This window comes from Solanum verrucosum, unplaced genomic scaffold (assembly GCF_900185275.1).
Source record: "Solanum verrucosum unplaced genomic scaffold, falcon-dt-bn FXZP01000120.1, whole genome shotgun sequence".
Taxonomy (NCBI): domain Eukaryota; kingdom Viridiplantae; phylum Streptophyta; class Magnoliopsida; order Solanales; family Solanaceae; genus Solanum; species Solanum verrucosum.
The window spans coordinates 1,571,927-1,597,890 of NW_026020714.1; the positions used below are offsets into that span (position 1 = coordinate 1,571,927).

The window sequence follows — 25,964 nt, forward strand, 5'->3', positions numbered from 1 at the left end:
GTAGATCAACTTTCAATTTATAATTCAAACTTTCAATTCATATTAAAAATAAAATGAATAAAATTAGAATGAAGAAAATGAATTCAAGTTTGGATACAATAAGAAAAAAATATTAATCTATAATACGATCATCACTCATCTGCATATAAATTTCTCCTTCTTCAACTACATATATTCAACACCAAAATTGCTTGATCCCATCTTCATTAAACGATCTCTTTCTTTGATTTTTTTTTTAAAAAAATCAACTGATCATCTTTAAGATCTAGAGCTTTCCAAATAAAGTGCAGTTATTGTTAATGTAGCAACATAAACAAAAGAAAAATAGAGGAACTATGCAAACACTTACCTTTCCATGAATGAATGATAAGGATTATTTTGCTTTGACTCTCCTTTATTGAGATGCATTTTTTTTTTCACCAGAAAAACTAAAGAAAATACTGACTGAATTATATTGTTAAGTTTACTGAATGATACGGTTGAATTTTTGGGAATAGGAAGTTAAGCAAGTGGGTGAGGAATTTTAGGGACAGTTATTTGTAGTTAAAATTTTATTTTTTATTTTTAAATATTTTTTTAAAAAGAATAGATAATTAGATAGATTTAGAGATTGTGTAGAAGTGGGAGTGTGTGTATTGAACAGTTTTTAACCGCAAATTTAAATTTAATTATTAATTAGTAAAAATAATTTTATAAGAAAATGCATCAAAATTTCTAATTGGTTACTTAGGTTTTTTTATGTTGAATTTTTTTTAAAGAGTACATGTTTATATAATAAAAATTAATTAAAGTTTTAAACTATTCCAGGAATGAAATGGTAACATAAAAATTCTTATAATTTTATGTTTGTATAATAATATATTTATTTACAATTTTGTACATTGCATAAATATTGCTTTTAAAGTTAATAAACGGTAACTTTAAACTATTTATATAACTGCTTTTTTTTATATAAAAAAAATGTTTTATATTTTATTATTTATTTTATTATTATATAATTAATATATATAATTATTAATAGAATTAAACAAATGAAATAAATAATGTTTCTTAGATATTTATATTATTTCTTTGTTAATTTAATAATAAATTCAATTTAAATAACTTAATTATCTTTTGTTAATTTAAATAATATATTCAATTTTAAAAAATAAAATAAAATATAAACAGTTTTTTTTATATAAAAAAAAGCAGTTATATAAAATAGTTTAAAGTTACCGTTTATTAACTTTAAAAGCAATATTTATGCAATGTACAAAATTGTAAATAAATATATTATTATACAAACATAAAATTATAAGAATTTTTATGTTACCATTTCATTCCTTGAATAGTTTAAAACTTTAATTAATTTTTATTATATAAACATGTACTCTTTAAAAAAAATTCAACATATAAAAAACCTAAGTAACCAATTAGAAATTTTGATGCATTTTCTTATAAAATTATTTTTACTAATTAATAATTAAATTTAAATTTGCGGTTAAAAACTGTTCAATACACACACTCCCACTTCTACACAATCTCTAAATCTATCTAATTATCTATTCGTTTTTTTAAAAAAATATATTTAAAAATAAAAAATAAAATTTTAACTACAAATAACTGTCCCTAAAATTCCTCACCCACTTGCTTAACTTCCTATTCCCAAAAAATCAACCGTATCATTCAGTAAACTTAACAATATAATTCAGTCAGTATTTTCTTTAGTTTTTCTGGTGAAAAAAAAAATGTATCTCAATAAAGGAGAGTCAAAGCAAATAATCCTTATCATTCATTCATGGAAAGGTAAGTGTTTGCATAGTTCCTCTATTTTTCTTTTGTTTTATGTTGCTACATTAACAATAACTGCACTTTATTTGGAAAGCTCTAGATCTTAAAGATGATCAGTTGATTTTTTTAAAAAAAAATCAAAGAAAGAGGATCGTTTAATGAAGATGGGATCAAGCAATTTTGGTGTTGAATATATGTAGTTGAAGAAGGAGAAATTTATATGCAGATGAGTGATGATCGTATTACAGATTAATATTTTTTTCTTATTGTCACCAAACTTGAATTCATTTTCTTCATTCTAATTTTATTCATTTTATTTTAATATGAATTGAAAGTTTGAATTATAAATTGAAAGTTGATCTACATCGTCATGCAATTTATTTATTTATATAAATCCTTACTAACATTTGTTAAAAAATTGTTCTTTTCAATTTAACAAACAAATAAAAGAGAATTAAAGAAAGAAGAGAGAAAAGAAGATAAACAGAAAAAAGGGAGAAAATAAATGCAGATAACAAATTCATAAAGGAAGAATAACAAACTGATTCATATTTCATAACTTGAATTGTACTTTGTTTAAATTTAGAGAGTTTGATTCTAATTTATGTGTTGTTTTGAATCTTTGTTTATAATTGATGAGTTGCAATAAAATCTAATAACATATAGTTGGACTTCTTAGAATAAAGAAATATCAATCATATTCAAATTACAATAAAGAAGAAAATTATTGAGGAAGAAAATTTGAGTGGAGAGGCCAAATTTATATACTTTTGGCGAAGTTAAGATGAAAGTCACATTTGAATATACTTCGTATATGTAAAGGTACTCATTTTCTTAACAGATTTTAATATTTTATTAATATAGAAAAAAAAATTCAAATTTTGTAAATGTATAGGTAACTCATTTTCTTTGTTTCTCACTCTTTATATATAATAAAAAATAATACTGTTTCATTTTCATACAAATATTTTTAATAATGCGTAAAAGTTATTATTTTTAAAATCTTAATTAGTTATTATAATAAGTATACTTTTATTTTTTACAGTAAAAAGTAAAAGGAAAAGCATAATATTATTAATTATTAACATTAAAAGGGAAAGAATGTAAATAATGGAAACATTTGCCATTCATCCAAATAGTAATACATAATTAGATTAATTAATAATTAGTTATAATTTAATATCACAAATTTTTATTTATAAAAATCAATATTAATAATTGTTTTTATTGATTTCAAATGAAATTTAAGATATGTGGGTTGTGCAACGAGATTTTATTATAAAGGTGTTAAATTTTATTTGTCCATCTTGCAGATTTCCTCAATAGATATTTAAGTTATATACATTTTACATACGTACGGACTCTATTTGTGGGTAATTATCATTTTTTATATAAAATATTTAAACTAACTTTTCACAGCTAATTATCATTCTTTATAAATTGTTAAATAATAATAATAATAATAATAATAATAAATATTATATATATATATATATATATATATATATGTATAATAGGAGAGGTTATAGAGTGTGTTATTTTTCTTTTTTGGGGGAAGTTTTCATAGTTATATTAATAATTAATAAGAATTTATTTATTATTTTCAGTAATAAATAAAATTATTATTATTATTTATAATAAATGTGAAAACTTCCCAAAAATTATTATTATTATTTTTGGCAAATTTTATGTTCTTTATATAGTATTTATTTAAATTCAAAGATAAAAATTCAAATTTGGACGTCAACCAATTTTATACTTATTTTTTGGTATAGTTTTATATTGCAACTATAAAAATAAAAAAAGAATGAAAGATAAAGTTTATTAAAATTATTGTACAAATAAAGATAAATGTTTACTAAATATAATTAATTTTTAAAATTTTGAATTTGAATGGGAAGTTACCATTGATCTTTTAAAATTTGAATCGAAAACTAACTCTATACTAGATAAAGCCAAATTTTAATCTATATTTTCCTATATAAACTAATTTTCCATCAAATTTTTATTTATTCTCTACATATAAAAATATATAAAATTGAAAGATAAAGTATTTTAAAATTAGTTTACAGTAAAGATAAATTTTATTATATATAATTAATTTTTTTAATTTTGAATTTGAATGGGAAGTTACCATTGATTTTTTAAAATTTGAATCGAAAACTAACTCTATACTAGATAAAGCCAAATTTCAATTTTTTCCTTCCATCAAATATTTTAATTTTATTCTCTAAATATAAAAATATAAAAAAAATTGAAACATAAAGTTTATTAAAATTACCTTACTGATAAAGATAAATTTTACTAAATATTATTTTTTTTGAATTTTGAATTTGAATGGGAAGTTACCATTGATTTTTTTAAAATTTGAATCGTAATAACTTTATACTAGATAAAGCTAAATTTCAATCTATTTTTCCTATATAAAGTAATTATCCATCAAATGTTTTTCATAAAAAAATCTAAAACAAAAAAATAACATACAAAATGATTATAATAATTCAAAATACCGTCAAACATGCACAATATACCAAAATTTTAATTGAAATCATATTGTCAGACTGATCCTAAATATTTGCTCCATTTTGCTCCTCCTTTATAGCAAACACGTTCATGCCTCCCTTTTTATAGCGTATATTATATTAAGAGGAAATAATTATAGGCAACTAAATCAATAGACTCTTTGACTTTCAATTTGAGTATTTCCTCAACCTACTAATAATTAATTATAATTAGTAGTCTTAAAATAAGTTTTAACACTACAATTTAACTATCACTTACTACACACAAAAATAATTTATCATTGAATTAAAAAAAATTAAATTAAAATATAAAATAAAAATAAAAGAGTAATGTTAGTTCAGTTGAGGATTTTGAGTAGTCAAGTGCCTCCTTATTATTTCAAATTTTACTTTAAATTACTAAATCGATTGAGCGTATTTATTAGTTTTAATTTTGTGTGTAAAAAGAAAATGTATGACTAAGGTTATTTAAGTGGAGTGATAAACAGGCTGAGAAAATGATCAACATATATTTATTAATCTATCTACATATAATAGGAGAAAAAAAAACGACATGTGTCAGCACTACACTTTTCTTGAATTTTATTATCTTTAGTTAATTTAAATAATAAATTCAATTTAAATAGCTTAATTATCTATTGTTAATTTAAATAATATATTCAATTTTTTTAAAAAATAAAATATAAAACAGTTCTTTTTATATAAAAAAAAAGCAGTTATATAAAATAGTTTAAAGTTACCGTTTATTAACTTTAAAAGCAATATTTATGCAATGTACAAAATTGTAAATAAATATATTATTATACAAAATAATTATAAGAATTTTTATGTTACCATTTCATTCCTTGAATAGTTTAAAACTTTTTATTATATAAATGTACTCTTTAAAAAAAATTCAACATATAAAAAACCTAAGTAACCAATTAGAAATTTTGATGCATTTTCTTATAAAATTATTTTTACTAATTAATAATTAAATTTAAATTTGCGGTTAAAAAACTGTTCAATACACACTCCCACTTCTACACAATCTCTAAATCTATCTAATTATCTATTCGTTTTTAAAAAAATATTTTAAAAATAAAAAATAAAATTTTAACTACAAATAACTGTCCCTACAATTCCTCACCCACTTGCTTAACTTCCTATTCCCAAAATCAACTGTATCATTCAGTAAACTTAACAATATAATTTCAGTTATTTTCTTTAGTTTTTCTGGTGAAAAAAAATGTATCTCAATAAAGGAGAGTCAAGCAATGATAATCCTTATCATTCATTCATGGAAAGGTAAGTGTTTGCATAGTTCCTCTATTTTTCTTTTGTTTTATGTTGTTACATTAACAATAACTGCACTTTATTTGGAAAGCTCTAGATCTTCAAGATGAGTTGATTTTTTTTTAAAAAAAAAAAAAAAAAGAGAATCGTTTAATGAAGATGGGATCAAGCAATTTTGGTGTTGAATATATGTAGTTGAAGAAGGAGAAATTTATATGCAGATGAGTGATGATCGTATTACAGATTAATATTTTTTTCTTATTGTCCCAAACTTGAATTCATTTTCTTCATTCTAATTTTATTCATTTTATTTTAATATGAATTGAAAGTTTGAATTTTGAATCGAAAGTTGATCTACATCGTCATGCAATTTATTTATTTATATAAATCCTTACTAACATTTGTTAAAAAAATTGTTCTTTTAAATTTAACAAACAAATAAAAGAGAATTAAAGAAAGAAGGAAAGAAAAGAGATATAGAAAAAAGGGAGAAAATAAGTGCAGATAACAAATTCATAAGTAAGGAAGAATAACAAACTGATTCATATTTCATAACTTGAATTGTACTTTGTTGTAAATTTAGAGAGTTTGATTCTAATATGTTATTTAGATTTTGATATTTCTTTATTCTAAGAAGTCAACTATGTTTTAGATTTTATTGCAACTTCAATTATAAACAATATCAAAGATTCAAACAACACATAAATTAGAATCAAACTCTCTAAATTTAAACAAAGTACAATTCAAGTTTATGAAATATATGAATCAGTTTGTTATTCTTCCTTACTTATGAATTTGTTATCTGCATTATTTTCTCCTTTTTTTCTATTTATCTTCTTTTCTTTCCTTCTTTCTTTAATTCTCTTTTATTTGTTTGTTAAATTAAAAGAACAATTTTTTTTAACAAATGTTAGTAAGGATTTATAAAATAAATAAATTGCATGACATGTAGATCAACTTTCAATTTATAATTCAAACTTTCAATTCATATTAAAATAAAATGAATAAAATTAGAATGAAGAAAATGAATTCAAGTTTGGTGACAATAAGAAAAAAATATTAATCTGTAATACGATCATCACTCATCTGCATATAAATTTCTCCTTCTTCAACTACATATATTCAACACCAAAATTGCTTGATCCCATCTTCATTAAACGATCTCTTTCTTTGATTTTTTTTTAAAAAAATCAACTCATCTTTAAGATCTAGAGCTTTCCAAATAAAGTGCAGTTATTGTTAATGTAGCAAATAAAACAAAAGAAAAATAGAGGAACTATGCAAACACTTACCTTTCCATGAATGAATGATAAGGATTATCATTGCTTTGACTCTCCTTTATTGAGATACATTTTTTTTTTCACCAGAAAAACTAAAGAAAATACTGACTGAATTATATTGTTAAGTTTACTGAATGATACGTTGATTTTTTTGGGAATAGGAAGTTAAGCAAGTGGGTGAGGAATTTTAGGGACAGTTATTTGTAGTTAAAATTTTATTTTTTATTTTTAAAATATTTTTTTAAAAAAACGAATAGATAATTAGATTTTAGAGATTGTGTAGAAGTGGGAGTGTGTATTGAACAGTTTTTTAACCGCAAATTTAAATTTAATTATTAATTAGTAAAAATAATTTTATAAGAAAATGCATCAAAATTTCTAATTGGTTACTTAGGTTTTTTATATGTTGAATTTTTTTTAAAGAGTACATGTTTATATAATAAAAATTAATTAAAGTTTTAAACTATTCAAGGAATGAAATGGTAACATAAAAATTCTTATAATTTTATGTTTGTATAATATATTTATTTACATTTTGTACATTGCATAAATATTGCTTTTAAAGTTAATAAACGGTAACTTTAAACTATTTTATATAACTGTTTTTTTTTATAAAAAAAACTGTTTTATATTTTTATTTTTAAAATTGAATATATTATTTAAATTAACAAAGATAATTAAGCTATTTAAATTGAATTTATTATTTAAATTAACTAAAGATAATAAAATTCAAGAAAAATGTAGTATATTATTGTAATAATAATAAATATTGTTGATCATTTTCTCAGTGTTTATCACTCCACTTAAATAACCTTAGTCATACATTTTCTTTTTACACAAAATTAAAACTAATAAATACGCTCAATCGATTTAGTAATTTAAAGTAAAATTTGAAATAATAAGGAGGCACTTGACTACTCAAAATCCTCAACTGAACTAACATTATCTCTTTTATTTTTATTTTATATTTTAATTTAATTTTTTTAATTCAATGATAAATTATTTTTTGTGTGTAGTAAGTGATAGTTAAATTGTAGTGTTAAAACTTATTTTAAGACTACTAATTATAATTAATTATTAGTAGGTTGAGGAAATACTCAAATTGAAAGTCAAAGAGTCTATTGATTTAGTTGCCTATAATTATTTCCTCTTAATATAATATACGCTATAAAAAGGGAGGCATGAACGTGTTTGCTATAAAGGAGGAGCAAAATGGAGCAAATATTTAGGATCAGTCTGACAATATGATTTCAATTAAAATTTTGGTTATATTGTGCATGTTTGACGGTATTTTGAATTATTATAAATCAGTTTTTTATGTTATTTTTTTGTTTTAGATTTTTTTATGAAAAACATTTGATGGATAATTACTTTATATAGGAAAAAATAGATTGAAATTTAGCTTTATCTAGTATAGAGTTAGTTTACGATTCAAATTTTAAAAAATCAATGGTAACTTCCCATTCAAATTCAAAATTCAAAAAAATAATTATATTTAGTAAAATTTATCTTTATCAGTAAGGTAATTTTAATAAACTTTATGTTTCAATTTTTTTTTTATATTTTTATATTTAGAGAATAAAATTAAAATATTTGATGGAAGGAAAAATAAATTGAAATTTGGCTTTATCTAGTATAGAGTTAGTTTTCGATTCAAATTTTAAAAAATCAATGGTAACTTCCCATTCAAATTCAAAATTAAAAAATTAATTATATATATAAAATTTATCTTTATCTGTAAACTAATTTTAAAATACTTTATCTTTCAATTTTTTTTATATATTTTTATATGTAGAGAATAAAATAAAAATTTTGATGGAAAATTAGTTTATATAGGAAAATATAGATTAAAATTTGGCTTTATCTAGTATAGAGTTAGTTTTCGATTCAAATTTTAAAAGATCAATGGTAACTTCCCATTCAAATTCAAAATTTTAAAAATAATTATATTTAGTAAAATTTATATTTATTTGTACACTAATTTTAATAAACTTTATCTTTCATTCTTTTTTTATATTTTTATGTTGCAAATAAAACTATACCAAAAAATAAGTATAGAAATTGTTGACGTCCAAATTTGAATTTTTATTTTGAATTTAAATAAATACTATATAAAGAACATAAAATTTGCCAAAAAATAATAATAATAATTTTGGGAAGTTTTCACATTTTTATTAACAAATAATAATAATAATTTTATTTATTACTGAAAATATAAATAAATTCTTATTAATTATTAATATAACTATGAAAACTTCCCCCCAAAAAAAGAAATAACACACACCTCTCCTATTATACATATAAATATATATATATATATATTATAAAATTTATTATTATTATTATTATTATTTAACAATTTATAAAGAATGATAATTAGTTGTGAAAGTTAGTTTAAATATTTTATATAAAAAATGATAATTACCACAAAATAGAGTCCGTACGTATGTAAAATGTATATAACTTAAATACTAATTGAGGAAATCTGCTAAGATGGACAAATAAAATTAACCCTTTATAATAAAATCTCGTTGCACAACCCACATATCTTAAATTTCATTTGAAATCAATAAAAACAATTATTAATATTGATTGTTTATAAATAAAAAATTGTGATATTAAATTATAACTAATTATTAATTAATCTAATTATGTATTACTATTTGGATGAACGGCAAATGTTTCCATTATTTAAGTTTTCCGTTCTTTCCCTTTTAATGATTAATAATTAATAATATTATGCTTTTCCTTTTTACTTTTTACTGTAAAAAATAAAGTATACTTATTATAATAACTAATTAAGATTTTAAAATAATAACTTTTTACGCATTATTAAAAATATTTGTATGAAAATGAAACAGTATTATTTTTTTATTATATATAGAAGAGTGAGAAACAAAGAAATGAGTACCTATACATTTACAAAATTTGAATTTTTTTTTCTATATTAATAAAATATTATAAATCTGTTAAGAAAATGAGTACCTTTACACATACGGAAGTATATTCAAATGTCTGACTTTCATCTTAAACTTCGCCAAAAGTATATAAAATTTGGCCTCTCCAACCTCAAATTTTCTTCCTCAATAATTTTCTTCTTTATAGTAATTTGAATATGATTGATATTTCTTTATTCTAAGAAGTCCAACTATATGTTATTAGATTTTATTGCAACTCATCAATTATAAACAATATCAAAGATTCAAAACAACACATAAATTAGAATCAAACTCTCTAAATTTAAACAAAGTACAATTCAAGTTATGAAATATGAATCAGTTTGTTATTCTTCCTTACTTATGAATTTGTTATCTGCATTTATTTTCTTTTTTTTTTTTTTTTTTTTTTTTTTCTGTTTATCTTCTTTTCTTTCCTTTCTTTAATTCTCTTTTATTTGTTTGTTAAATTGAAAAGAACAATTTTTTTTAACAAATGTTAGTAAGGATTTATATAAATAAATTGCATGACGATGTAGATCAACTTTCAATTTATAATTCAAACTTTCAATTCATATTAAAAATAAAATGAATAAATTAGAATGAAGAAAATGAATTCAAGTTTGGAGACAATAAGAAAAAAATATTAATCTGTAATACGATCATCAATCATCTGCATATAAATTTCTCCTTCTTCAACTACATATATTCAACACCAAAATTGCTTGATCCCATCTTCATTAAATGATCCTCTTTCTTTGATTTATTTTTTTTAAAAAATCAACTGATCATCTTTAAGATCTAGAGCTTTCCAAATAAAGTGCAGTTATTGTTAATGTAGCAACATAAAACAAAAGAAAAATAGAGGAACTATGCAAACAGTTACCCTTCCATGAATGAATGATAAGGATTATCATTTCTTTGACTCTCCTTTATTGAGATACATTTTTTTTTTCACCAGAAAAACTAAAGAAAATACTGACTGAATTATATTGTTAAGTTTACTGAATGATACGGTTGATTTTTTTGGGAATAGGAAGTTAAGCAAGTGGGTGAGGAATTTTAGGGACAGTTATTTGTAGTTAAAATTTTATTTTTTATTTTTAAAATATTTTTAAAAAAAAACGAATAGATAATTAGATAGATTTAGAGCTTGTATAGAAGTGGGAGTGTGTATTGAACAGTTTTTTTAACGGCAAATTTAAATTTAATTATTAATTAGTAATTTTATAAAAAATACATCAAAATTTCTAATTGGTTACTTAGGTTTTTATATGTTGAATTTTTTTTAAAGAGTACATGTTTATATAATAAAAATTAATTAAAGTTTTAAACTATTCAAGGAATGAAATGGTAACATAAAAATTCTTATAATTTTATGTTTGTACAATAATATATTTATTTACAATTTTGTACATTGCATAAATATTGCTTTTAAAGTTAAGAAACGGTAACTTTAAACTATTTTATATAACTGCTTTTTTTTATAAACAAAAACTGTTTTATATTTTTGTTTTCTTTTTTAAAATTTGAATATATTATTTAAATTAACAAAAGATAATTAAGCTATTTAAATTGAATTTATTATTTAAATTAACTAAAGATAATAAAATTCAAGAAAAAATGTAGTGCTGACACGTGTCGTTTTTTCTTCTACTATTATATATAGATAGATATGGTAGTAAATGTTCATGTTAACTCTAAAATGAATACATTACTATTAATAAAGCTTGAAGTTTAAAGAAAAATCCTTAAATGACCAAAATAACCCTTAAACTCAATTTTAATCACAAAAAAGCATACATGTCCACGGTGTGGTGGCTGATTCATCAACTAATTTTTTGTATGTTTTTTCAAAAATATTTTAGTTGCTAATTTGTTATAATTTATAAAAATCATTAACGTCATTTTCGAATAACTTATAGTATTGTTAACTTTCAATAATATATATTGTTCCATCTATTCAAATTCATGTGTCACCGATAGAATTTCAAGAGTCAACAAAAAATTTTCTAAAAAAAATATATTTTAATTATGATTTATAGTACTTTTAAATATAACGTATAGTGTGTTTGTAGGCTCTTATTAGATTGAAAAAATATTTTAAATTAGTAATTATTGTAATTAATAGTGTATATTACGTAATTTTCAAATTTGTAATAAATTTTTTAAAATATTAAGTCTAATAATTTATAGTATCTTAAATGTAATCTTTGAATACACATAAATTAAAAAAAGAAATAAGACAAATAAATTATAAATTGAATAATTGACATTTTCAAATATTAATTTACCACAAAATGAAAGTGGAGGAAGAAGTTGTGAGGCAAAAATAAAGAGAAGGGAATGGAATTAGTGAGGTGGGGTCCATATCCATTAAAATAAATGCATGACAAATTGGAAAGGTGTCAAATAGACAGGAAAACGGGCCCACATGCATTGAATAGTTGGCAGCCATTGAGTGGGTCACTAATACACGTGGCAGCGCTTGCATTTCACGCTTTTGGCTCCAAAAATCGTGTGTTTATTTATTTAAAGGTAGGATAGTTAAAGTGCCTATTTGTGCATTATGAAAGTTGGAGGTCAAAGTTAAAATTTGAAGCCAAGTTTAGGGGCCAATATATGTATTATGCCATAATTAAACAAGTAAAAACTCCATTGAGGATCATTCTCTTAGAACCTGCACTCTCACCCCTTTAAACTAATCACTTCACATTACTTGTTTCATCACACATTTTCATTTTATCAATTAAATGTTTGTGACAGATTCAAATGTCTGTCACAAATTGTGAAGGTTGGCTATGTCACAAACTTTATTTTTTAGAATCAAACATCATAAAATTTAGTATGAACTTGATATTTTATTCAGAACAACACGAATTACGTACACAATATGTGATGTCAAGCAACAATTACATCTATTTCTGCAGAATCAGAACAACTCTCAAGCAACTTCACAGACTCTATTGAGCTTATTGAAGAACTAATTAGATTGAATTCCAACGAACATGGTTCCCGCGATTCAGAGGGCCTGGGAGGCATTTGCAGTGCTTGTAATTCGCCTTCAAGCATTTCCCACTACTTTAGTCATTGAGGGACGATCGAGTGGATTCATTTGTATGCACCACAAAGCAACTAAAGTCAGCTTCTTTACGTCTTCATGTGTCTCGTCTAGTACTTCAATCTCCTTTCCCTTGTCGAGTTGATCATAAATCCAATATGGGAAATACTGGCTTGATATGTCCTCTTTGGCTGCCGAGTTTGTTTTCAAGCCTACGATATCAATGAGTAACATTCCAAAGCTATAGACATATGCCTTATAATATATTGGACCAATGCTTCTGTTAATCAGCTCTGGAGCTGCATAACCAATTGTTCCCCTGGCTGGTGTTAGAGTAACAATACTCTTATCAGCCGGGTATGATTTTGCAAGACCAAAATAAGATAGTTTTGGAATGAAATTCTCATCCAAAAGTATGTTGTGTGGCTTGATGTCAAAATGTAGAATCTGAAAGTCACAACCTCGATGCAAGTATTCAATACCTCGAGCAACTCCAAGAGCAATTTCAAACTTTCTGTCCCAACTTAACAGTTGATCAGCTCCTCCATCTTGAGGTGTGATGTACTTTTCAAGTGATCCGTTAGGCATGAAGTCATACACGAGAGCACGCTTACATCTCTCAGCACAATAGCCAATAAGTTGTACTATGTTAACATGATGAATCCTCCCGATTGTGGCAACCTCGTTGATGAAGTCTTGTCCATCAGCTTTGGGCTTGCTCAATATCTTCACTGCTACATTAGGTCCACTTTGAAGCTTACCTTTATATATTGAACCATAACCTCCTTGGCCTAGTTTCTCTTTGAAGTTCCTAGTCATCTTTCTTATGTTGGAGTTGGAATATCTAATGGGCGCGAAATTGTTCTCACCGTGCAGGAAATTTTCAATTGCATCATAAATCGACAAATGCCTTCTTTGTAACTCAATCATTAGAAATACAACTATGCATGGAAATAGAATGACTCTTGTCACAATGCTAAACCCTGTGTACAACCATCACAAATAAACAAGAAAAGTTTGTGAACGGTTAATTTAAAAATTCAACCACCAATGTCTGCTTCATTTCGACAAGTCTCTATAGAATGAATGATCTTACAATTTTTGTGCAGAAAGTATCAGATACAATTCATAGATTTCAAAGATTATACATACCTGAATTGGCACCACCAGTGTGTAGCCTAATCGATCATTTTCTTTTGAACGACCATCTGTTCTGACGTCTGATTCTTGAAGGAGTCAACTGTGAACCTTCATTCCATATGAGGCTAACAGCTTGTTAGATAACAGAGGATATTTGTTTCTTTTCGGTGTTTATGCTCAAATTCACTTCCACTTTTCAGTTCCACTCAATAAGACACATCCCAAAGGCATATCTATCAACCAGATAGGCATAATTGTTCTTTAGGTGTCTCAAAAGCATCGCAGTGGCTCAAAGAAAAGCTTTATAAACTGGGGCTACCAGATGTAGAAATATTAAAGTTGCACTTAGAATCACTCAAGTAACAATACTTCTTCAAGAAGGATATGCCTGGATCAAACTGGAATTCGAGGTATATGAACAACATTCGAGCTAACTTTGCCTTCAGATACTGGAATCCAAGAGGGAATAGGAAAGAATGACGTCATGTATCCCGTGAAGGTGCATCATGTGTGTTGGTGTAAAAAATTGAAATGTTGTATATTTTGGAAATGCAACCCGACAGCTTCGTTCTCCAGGCCAATCAATATACACCATTGTTCTTACTGTTGCAGCTCTATCCCTTAAACTAGAAGAGTCATTGGTGTTTGATAATATGATATTTAGTCTGATCACCTCCACTCTTGATGCCCCTAATTTAGCTTTATCAACTATCTTCGAGTAATCTGTAATCATGTAGCTTTGTCATCTTCAATCTACTACAGAAGTTAAGAGCACCAGAATACATTGCAACAACGATGATAAAATCAAATGACCAAGGCTGGCATAGTTCGCAAACATGTAGTTCTTCCTAGGGAACCTTTGCTCTAGCAGTTTACAAGTTTCTAGTCATCAACTGACCAATTGCGTACAGACAAATCAATTGTGCCTATCCTTTTAGAGTCATTGCAAAATTGAGCCCCAAAGTAACATTTTGGACGATGTTGTTACGTGTAAGAAGAGGCCTCCTATACCACTGTAAACATGGCTATATGTTGGAAAGGTAGCAACTGAACAAATAGATTATATATGCACAACAGGGGAACATTAATGCATAAACCACTGCCTCCATTGATCTATGCAAACAAAACATGCTAGTCATATCCATCAAAATTTCTCGAAAATTATTCGTATGATCAGCTAACTTCAGGTTCTTCAAACTTATCCCATATGGAAACAACCCATCCATTTCCAACTTGCTCGTAACTACAAATACATGTACTACTTGGACATGATTTCTTTCGGACATTTTATCAAACAAGTAGGAAACAACTCTAGTTGTTTTAATTTCCATATATTCAAGCAATGTATTAAAGCATACATTGTACAAATCAAACTCTCGACTACGCTTGAGGATAAGAAAATGTAGTTCTACCTATGGATTGTCAAGTACTTGAAAGTCGGGAGTTTGATTTATCTCACAATTCATACAGTATCAGGTAACTCTATCCATCAAGACTAAAAGTTTAGAACAGATGGAAATAAATCGCATAATGTTTTATCTTGTTTTTGTCAAAAGACCTCTATTGGTCCTACCTAATGCAACACTGACATAGTAGGTCCAATTGATTCGCGGTGTAAAAAAACATTTCCTTCTAGTAAGGTGAACTCACATGTAGAAATTGATAAACTTTAAATTCTAGAGTACACATACTATATATGAGTGAACTCATATTTATTAATTTGGTTTTAAGTTTTAACATAAAGCATGAATAAAAAAGAATTCCGCGAGACTCGAGAGAGATCACACCATTCTTTCTAAATACAATTCAACATTCAAATAAATGATTAAAAAACAGTCTTGGCGATTGAAGAATTAAGTTGTATCATTCTTTTCTCCCTTGCAGTTCTAATTTTCTTTGTGTTTTCTCTTACCACCGGAATACTTTTTGTTACTTGAGTCTTCTTTTTTCATACTGGAATCTTCCCATGAATGGTATCCCCTCCGTGGATTCCAATTATATTCATTTTCACCTGTGACTTTGTTGAGCTCAGTCTCCCCTGAAAAATCATGCATAACTAATGAGAGGGTATGATACACTGGAAAAAAAATATAAGCTCAAAAAAATAGATTTGAGTTGGAATCTAATTCCTATCATATATCATTTAAGTGCGAAGTTTCTATCCTTAAAAAAGTTCTGTTTTTATGGATCAGATGGGATAATGAAAACGATACTTGTATCCACTAATTTAAAATTTAGAATCTGCCTCTAGTTTCCCATTGAAAAATAAATAAATAACATAAGTATCAATTAAAATTCCTTAAGTACCAGTAATGTTATGTTGTTGCTCTGATAGTTTCTCTTGGATAGAGTCTTCTTGGTCCTTAATTGTTTTACTTCCATCACGTTCTTCAGTTATCCCGATTTGTATTGCCACCTATAAATTCACTTTGTTTTTAAAAAAATGATTGAAAAAGAAATATTTATCGTAGAATACAATGAGAAAATTCAATAGAAAATTCACGCCAGCAAAAAGAAAATCTTTCCCTCAAAACAAATAGTCCAAAGTTCAAAACAAATTAAAACATTCCCCAAATTAAGTAAATAAACACAAGTCATGATTAATTAATTACCTCGCATAGGTCAAAAAGGGATTCAGACTTCACACTCTCTGGTATTATTCCCTTATTTAAATTATCAATGCTTTCCTCCATTAAGGTATAATTGGACTCACCTGAAAAATCACATATAACTAGATGAAAATAAAATATTTAATAGTATTTAAGTCAATTTAAGAAGTTTAAATAAATTAATATCATGAATAATTACTTTCGTACCATGAATAAAATTAATTAAAATTTTCAGATCTATCTCCATTTCCACTTTAGAATAATTTGAAAGAGTAACATAAGCCAATTGTGAAATGTTAATTTCTTAAATACCGTTTTGCTGATGTTTTTCAAGTGCTTCGTCCTCAAAAGATCCTTGTTGCTCCTTTTCCTTTTGGCTTTGACTACAGTCTTTAGATCTCTTGTTCTGTAACGTCTTCTTACAACTTTCCTCTATAATTTTTTTGAGTGACTGAAAGCAGAAAATTTATTATGTAATAGAAAGACCATGATCAATGAATTATCTAAATTGGACAGCAAAAAAAATTATCCTAGACGGGGACATAATTGGATAAACAGAAGACATGAAAATTACCATAGCAATGAAGTCAATAAGATAGGAACTATTCGCTATACTATTTGGTACTCCTTGTTGTGCATGGTCCTCTGCATCTACTCCTTCTTTGATCGAAAGTTTTGAATTACGCCCTTTGTTTTTTTTTTTTTCGTCCAGATTGCATTTTGCACTTCCCTTAAAAAATAGTTTAGCATTTATTTAACCAAATTAATTTTATTAATGATATTTTGAAAGCTTAAATTCGACCACTAGTAATTGAATTAATCAAAATAACTAATTACTTAATAAGAGTAAAGTTAAAAGAATAATTGATACAAAATAATGATAAGGTGTAGAATAAATTTATTATGTACCCTCTTTTTTTGATAAAATTACAATATGATAACACTATGGAATAAAAAGGGAATTGTTTTTTTTCAATTTTCGTTATGCTTTACTTAACTTAAGCTTAACTAGATTGATATTAGGGGTGGCAAAACTAAACCCAACCTGCTTAAACCATCCAATCCGTTTAAATCGCTTATTTATTAGCTTAATCCATTTCAACCCATTACAAATTGATTGAATATGTAACCGAATATTGACTCATGAGAAATATTGTCAAATCATTTATAAAAAAACTAAATTTTAATTTGATATGTTATGTATAACCATAATAATAATAAAATATTAGGTACTAAAATATTTTATAAGAACAAATTAAAAAAATTAAAACTTAGTAAAAATTGGGTTGACTCTTGACCCGTTTTGTAATCAATTACCTGATTCATTTTGACTCAACTCGTTTTAACCTAAGCAAATTTAGATTGATTTGGATCTTGACCTGTTTGTTGTCTAGATTCATTATACCCCCCACCCCCCCCACCCCCACCCCCACCCCCAAAAAAAATCCACTCAACCCGCCCAATTGTCACCTACAATTGAGATATACTCATACAAGTTGTGGAATAAATTGAACAACTCCATAAGACATAAAACAATCAAATTTTAGATCAAACATAGAAAAAATATAACTTTACCATAAAATTAAAGGAAATAAAAAAAGTGAGAACAAACATTGTTTACTTAATACTTAATGAGTTATTCAATTAATACTTGAATCGAATGAAGAAGAAAAATCTTGTTTTCCTTACTGGTTCAAATGTCTCGTCTCGGGCGCCGTGATGTTCTCCTGAAAATTTATGTTGAAATGATGAGGCGAATGAGGATATCTCGCGTTTTATAGTCTACTTTTGAACACTGAGTTGTTCCCTTGAAACCCTCAAGTATTCAATTTTGACACTTTAATTTGCTACTTATCAATAAAGACGAAAAGGACTTTTAAATTTCAATGATATGCACAAACAGGGTTTTAAATCAATTATTGTCAAAATTTTATTTTTATATGTCATGATAGTAGTGATATTTAACACTAATTGAGAAAGTTAATCAAACTTTGTCTTTTATTTTTTATTTTTTATTTTACGATGTTTCAACTTTCATGTGAGTAAAATATGCGATAATTCTATTTTTGTGATTTTTTAAAAATATAGGATGTATTTAGGCATCCATATATTGTATTTTATTCATAATTTATTTAAGTTCTGAGTATAAATTCACGTAAATTAAATTCATATTTTTATGTATAATTATTGTGATGAGCTCATATATATATGATTAGATTAATATTAGGCTAAAAATAGCATGATTTGAGCCGAAAGGTGAACTGGAACACAGGGGTCGTTTGGTACAAAGATGCATAATGCAGGGATTACTAACGCATGGATTAGTAATGCATGGTTAGTTTTTATCAAGTGTTTCATTCATTGTTTCCCACCTAATCTTATGGTTGGTTTAAAACTATAGAAAAAATATCTTTCCTATTATACCCTTGAGCTATTATGAGATTTTATATTTCATTTAACTAGTCAAGTTAAATACTAAAATAAAAACAAATTATTATTATTTTTGAGGTGTGATTTGCCACTATAGACATCATTGATAGCACAGTATATTTCTAATTTTTTGTTGGTCAAATATACCTTAAACTTAACATAGATTTAAGGCTACTTAAATTGTTCAAATACACGAAGGTTATTTTTTGAAAAAAAATAATAAATAGTTCAAGTGGTCAATCGACGAACTACATTTAAAAAAACGAAAAAAATCAACCTAATATAACAAATCAAACATGGAGAAAAAATATTAGTTTGTAAAATCATCAAATTACATGGAACAAATTTGGATAATTTAAAAGAATATCTATAAATATTCTCATATAAATGAAAAAAAGAACATTAAATTACAAAAACAATAAATAAGAAAAAATATTTGAGGATAGTTTAGTCATTTAGGGGTCTTATTGTAACACCCCGTATCCGAAAATAGAGATTTCAGATTTCTGGTGTTACATGTGGCACTCACGGACACCATCCATGGACCGTAGATGGACTCACGGTCCGTCCTACAGATCTGTGGTTCGTGACAGAAAACTTCTCCAGAACTTAGTCAGAAAATTTGGCTAAGTCCCGACTCACGGACAGACTCACGGTCCGTAGATCAGACCACGGTCCGTGGTCTGTGTCCGTGGATCGAGACTTCCCTTACCAGCCTCTAACACAAACTATGGTCGACCAGCACGGACCGTCATTCGATCCACGGTCCGTAGGTTTGACCGTAGATGAGGTTAGCAGCTAGTTAGATGAAAAATATTTATGGGTCAACTTCAGATGGTCATAACTTTTAGCAAAAAATGAATTATATGTCCCATAACCTATGGTTAGATAGATAATTGAATTATCTTTCCAACGCCACCAAGTTTGCTAAATTTCGACCTCCGAGTAGAAAGTTATGATTGTTTTAGTGAAGCCCTGTCGGGCAGACTCGACCTACGGACCCAATCGACGGACCGTCGATTGATTGACGGACCGTCAGTCCATTCCGTCAGTCACTCCGACAGCAGTTAATTCAGGGGTCTTTTGGTCTTTTCCTATTTCATTTAACCCCTAAGATACGTCGTTTAGACCCTAAATCATGAGATTTTAATTAGTTTAACCCTAGAAACATAATTAGAACTTACCTAAGTCAAATCATTAATCAAACTTAGAAGAATTAGAATCAAGAGAGGAGAAAAAGGTCAAGAACCCTAGTTCAAGAACGCAGCAAGGTTCCATCAATTCCAGCCCCGAAATCGAAATATTTCTCCGTGGAATTCATCACCAGGTATATGGGATTTCACTAGTGGGTTCCTTTTGCCCATTAGGTCCCTAGAATTCAGTCAGATTCTTGATTTCATGATTATGAACAGACCTAGGGTTTCTAGAATTGCAACAGATCATCATGAATTAGTTATTTAAATGTTCCAAATCAGATTATCATGTTATTGCTCAATTTCTTACATAAATTTCAGAACCCTAGCTATGTATTTCATTAGTTCTTGAATTACACATGCTAGGTCAGATATTTCAGTTATTCCGATATACATGCTCCAGTTTTATGCCACATTATCAGTATATTTCAGCATAAACCCTATTTTGAGTTATAAATCTTGAGAAGCTTTTCTTTAAGACAACACTTGAGTTTTAAACTGAGTTTTTGAGAAAGTTAAGATGAGTTTTGAGAAAGAGCTTCTAAAACATGATTAGTATGACAATTGAGTAGGTCATCAATGTATGAATAGTATGGTATCTAGATATACCATCAATGTTTATGCACTATGACTTCCCAAGTCATCAATGATCAGAGTATTGTTTTCTAAAAAGGAGTTTTCAAGTATGAGTATCTACATGTCAGTATTTTAAGCTATTCAGTATTTCAGTCATAATATATTCAGTTGTACATGCCTCAGTTTATGAATGCATCATTATCAGATTAATTGTTGCATTCTCAGTTTGCATGTTCAGTTTCGAGCTATCCAGTATTTACAGAAATTCAGTCATAACCAGTTAACCACTAATTCATTGGGAGTAGCATAATACCGAGTTGGACTAGGGTTTCAGCGTACCCATATAGTCCCAGAACTACGAGCCACGTAGGTGTAAGTCCCCTCTGTGGGCAACATCAGTTTAGTGATCACGCCAGCATGCCTCTATACCTCTGGCAGGGTATATTGGGTCCTCTCGATGAGGCGTATACATTGGACTCCACATTTAGCTCATGTGGTTTTATGTCAGTTATTAGTAGCTCCCACAGTTCAGTCAGACTCTATTGAATTGACCACATTTACAGTTCATTCAGTATTCAGTCAGTATGTTATAAATTGGTCATTGCACTCAGTTAGCTCAGTATTCAGTATCTATATCATGTTCAGATTATTTCATTGCTTTATTGCTTGTTCAGTTATATGTTCTTTCAGCTTTACTTTATCCTGCATGCTCAGTACCTTTCAAGTACTGACGCATACGTGCGCTACATCTTCTCGTGATGTAGGTTCAGGTTCTCAGCATCCAGATCACGCTTAGATCGGTTCCCGATCTCCAGTTCAGCAACATCAGTGGTGAGTCCTCATTCTTCGAGGACTAGTGACATGTTTATCTTTATCGCTTTTAGTCTTTAGTTTCAGTTTTGCTAGATCTAGTTGGGGCATGTCCCAACATTTCTAGTCAGTTTAGAGGCTTAATTCAGACATAGTTAGATTCAGCTTAGTATCTTGAGTTTGATATTTCTTTTGTATTAAACTCTCAGATTTGATATATTCAGTTACAGTATATGGGTATTCCCCATCTTTTCAGATTTATTTATGATTTAGCTTCCGCATCAGTTTATTTTCTTTAGTATGCTCATGATCATGCCAGCAAGGTTAGCTTGGGATCACTTGTGGTCCTAGGTCCCGTGTCCGCGTCTCGGGGGTAGTCTCGGGTCGTGACACTTATCCAAGGATTGTTAAACCTTGGATTAGTTATCCCTCCCTTTTCTAGGGATAAAATAAGATCTTGTATGAGGTATAACTAATCCATGGATTAGGTTAAATAAAGTAACCAAACAGTGTTTTTGTTGGACTAAATTTTAATCCATGGACTATTATGATTAATACCCTCTACCAAACGGGTCCTAGACTGAAATTTAGTCAAGACATGTTGAAGATTTATTGGTGACCCACCCTTGGTCAAGGGGTTTCAAGCGACACCCCTTCGCTAGAAAATTACATTGTATATAGAAGTCAAATTTTAGTTTAATAAATATATATACAAGTATTGACACCTCTTGAAACAAGTTGAAAGTTTAGTTTACTGGTTAAGGGGTTGCAAAAATCTCATGTGGTTGTGCGTTCAAGCCCTACTAGTCTTGTTATAATATTTTTACTACAATCATTGACACTGCCACCCCTAAAGAAGGGGGTACATGGGTGAGACACGCACCTCGCGTTGGCTCCCACACTGCACTGTCTTTGAACCAAATTATGCGAAGAAAATTTTATAAATAAATTTTAGGGTTATGAGCTGCAATTAGAAAATAGTTTTCATTATTCTTGCTACAAACTACTTCATAATTGTTCTTAGTAGTAGTTTACTACTTTCATAGAAGACTACTATAGTATGAGCAAGATATTCTTGCAGGAGTTGCATTAATCAAGTATTTAGTTGTTTTTTTCATCTTAATGTTCTTTAGTTATTTCAATGACTTTTTTTTATTATTCGTAACTAGTTATGAGTAGATAGATCTCATAATTGGGGTTATGAAAATTAGAGTAGGGATAATAATGGATGATGAATTCTTCATATTAACATCTTTGCATGACAGTGTGATTGTTGTGTATTAAGATTCTTTCATAAACAATGATTTTTAATAGTTGCAAACTGTCACGATCCGAAAATAGACGTGATGACACTCGTCTTATCCCACTGAGACAAGTCAGCCTAACACCTAAAAATACGATTGAAAATGCGGAAGGTCAACTATCAATAGCATAAGTGCGAAAAACTTAGCCAAAAATACATAAGGACCCCCCAAAACTAGTTGTCACATGTACAAGTTACTAATGCATAAAAATAGAATTGAAATGTAAATACAAATCTCAATGTCTTTATTTCTCGAATAGAACAAAGCATAAATAAGGAAAAAAAGGCCTGATGGAATGACAAGTAAATACCTCTCAATGTATCCTAAAAAAGTCTTAGAGATAGACGAAGAAGAAAAGCCACATGTGTCCGGGCTCGGAACCTACACAAGTATAGAAGCAAAGAATGAGTACCAACCAACACGGTACTCAACAAGCAACTCAATAAACATAAGGTAAAACTAGCCTAGAATACAAGTACTCATTTAATCCCAATCGAACCTTCACAACTACAACCTGCACAGAAATCAACCCAACCTAGCCGTTTTCAATATAACCCACAGGCTCAACAACTACAGTCTAACAATTATAGTTCAACAATCACAAGTATCATATTAATCTGTCACAAGTATCATATTAAATTGTCACAAGTATCAAGTTCATCAATCATAAGTATCAAGTTCATCAATCACAAATATTAGGATACATGGGGAATACCCATAGTCCATGCACTCACCGGTAATGACCTCGACATTAATAGAATTCATCGGCAATGACCTGGGCATCAATAACACTCGTCAGAAATGACCTGAGCCTAATCACTTCGCATCTCATCACAGTGCAGAATCAATGCAAATAATCATATTAACACAATATTGAAAAGATGATAAACTCAAGCAATTCAATTTCACAATAATACTATCAAAGTATTTCATCATCACCTATTCAATGTTCACATGCAATTCACAATATGCAATACATCATTAACAACACATTGTCTTTTTCATTAAACCCCATATTTCTATATATAAAGCTAATCAAATGAGCAATTTAACCCATCACCTCATTCTCATTACTCCCCATCACACACAATGAATGGAAGTACAAGTTTCTACAAATTTTAACAAGGTTTAGAGGTTCACTTTCCTTAATCAATACACTAACTCTGAAACTTGAGCTTTTCCCTTATGAATAATATCCAAAGTCATACAATCTAATCAAATAAGTAATCACAATGAGATTTCATGTCACGACCTGAGCCTATACCTTGAACGTGGATGACACTTTAGAACCATTAATGGTCCCCAAGTGAACCTTGGCCTAGCTGACTCCTTAGCGGAAGACTTATTCAAGCAATATGCGGCTTAACACAAAACTTGATCATTAAGCTCTAAGTCAATACTCAACTGGAACGTCTGAAAATACTCAATGTAATAAACATTATAGTTGTAAAGCAGTTTAACAAGAACTCTAAGGACACCTCAAAACTAACTATCTATGAAGCCTCTAATAGTAAGATAGGAACCGGGACAAAACCCATAACATCTCAAAGCTACTAAATTAAAAGTAAATGTGAAGTCCTCTAGAATGCAAGAAGGCTCACCAAAAGCTATATGAAGTGCAAAGTGATCTCAATGAAACACCTATTGATGATCATGAACACATGTATCTATATCATAAAAAGATGTAGGTCGAATGCCATTAGTACATTGAATGTAATATAGCCGAAGCAAAACAACTGAAAGAAAGGACTATAATAGATAAAGATATACTCAAGCTAAATGTAAAAAAATAAAAATTATTTAAAACCTTACAAGTACTTACTCATTCTCTGAAACTCAACATAATAAGTGATATAGTAAGAATACACTTTAACTATATTTGGAAAATTCTCTAACCAACAACCATCACTATGAGCTATTGATGATACAATGTCTCACCCACGCTGCCAGAACTATCTTATATTGTGTCGAGGTATAGAACTTGTCAACTAAGTGGATCCACTAAGCAATAAGGATTCATTTAAAAATTATGATACTTTACCCATGTTAGAAGACATGGTTTATGAGGATTTTGAGTTGTATGAACTCATCCTCATATCAGTGCTCAATACTACTCCCAATAATATACTCATGCTCAAATGTATAAAACTACTCTTTCTCTGTTTTGAGGTAATTACTCAAAATAACCTCTTAAAAGAGGTAACAATTCTGAAATATCTCTGAACTCATAAGCTTTTTTTAGAAATCAAAGTTTCTCTTTTATCAATGTAAAAATGATATGTTTGGGAATACTTAGTTCCCTTATACTTTTTCTCAATCATGTCATACCCCGAGCTACCCCCGAGACGCGGGCACGGGACCTAGGACCACAAGTGATCCCAAGCTAACCCTGCTGGCATGATCATAAGCATACTAAGATAATAAACTGATGCGGAAGCTAATTCATAAATAAATCTGAAAAGATGGGGGATACCCATATACTATAACTGAATATATCAAATCTAAGAGTTTAATACAAAGAAGTTATTAACTTAATACTAAGCTGAATCTAACTATGTCTGAATTAAGCCTCTAAACTGACTAGAAATGTTGGGACATGCCCCAACTAGATCTAGCAAAACTGAAACTAAAGACTAAAAGTAGTAAGGATAAACATGTCACTAGTCCTCGAAGAATGAGGATTCACCACTAATGTTGCTGAACTGAAGATCGGGAATCGATCTAAATGTGATCTGGATGCTGAGAACCTGAACCTACATCACGAGAAGATGTAGCGCACGTATGCGTTAGTACTTGAAAGGTACTGAGCATGCAGGATAGAGTAAAGCTGAAATAACATATAACTGAATAAAGCAATAAAGCAATAATATAATCTAAACATGATATAGATACTGAAAATACTGAATACTGAGCTAACTGAATGCAATGACCAAATTTATAACATGCTGAGACTGAATACTGACTGTACTGAAATATGGTCAATGCAATAGAGTCTGACTGAACTGTGGGAGCTACTAATAACCGACATAAAACCACATGAGCTAAATGTGGAGTC

The 25,964-nt window shown here is 27.9% G+C and overlaps 1 protein-coding gene and 1 pseudogene across 1 annotated transcript in view; both read right to left on the reverse strand.

The window, feature by feature from the left end:
- Positions 1–25,964, reverse strand: part of LOC125812549 (calcium-dependent protein kinase 8-like) — a 198,285-nt gene that overhangs the window by 62,799 nt on the left and 109,522 nt on the right. The window lies entirely within an intron of this gene.
- LOC125812515 (rust resistance kinase Lr10-like) lies at positions 12,688–13,817 on the reverse strand (annotated as a pseudogene).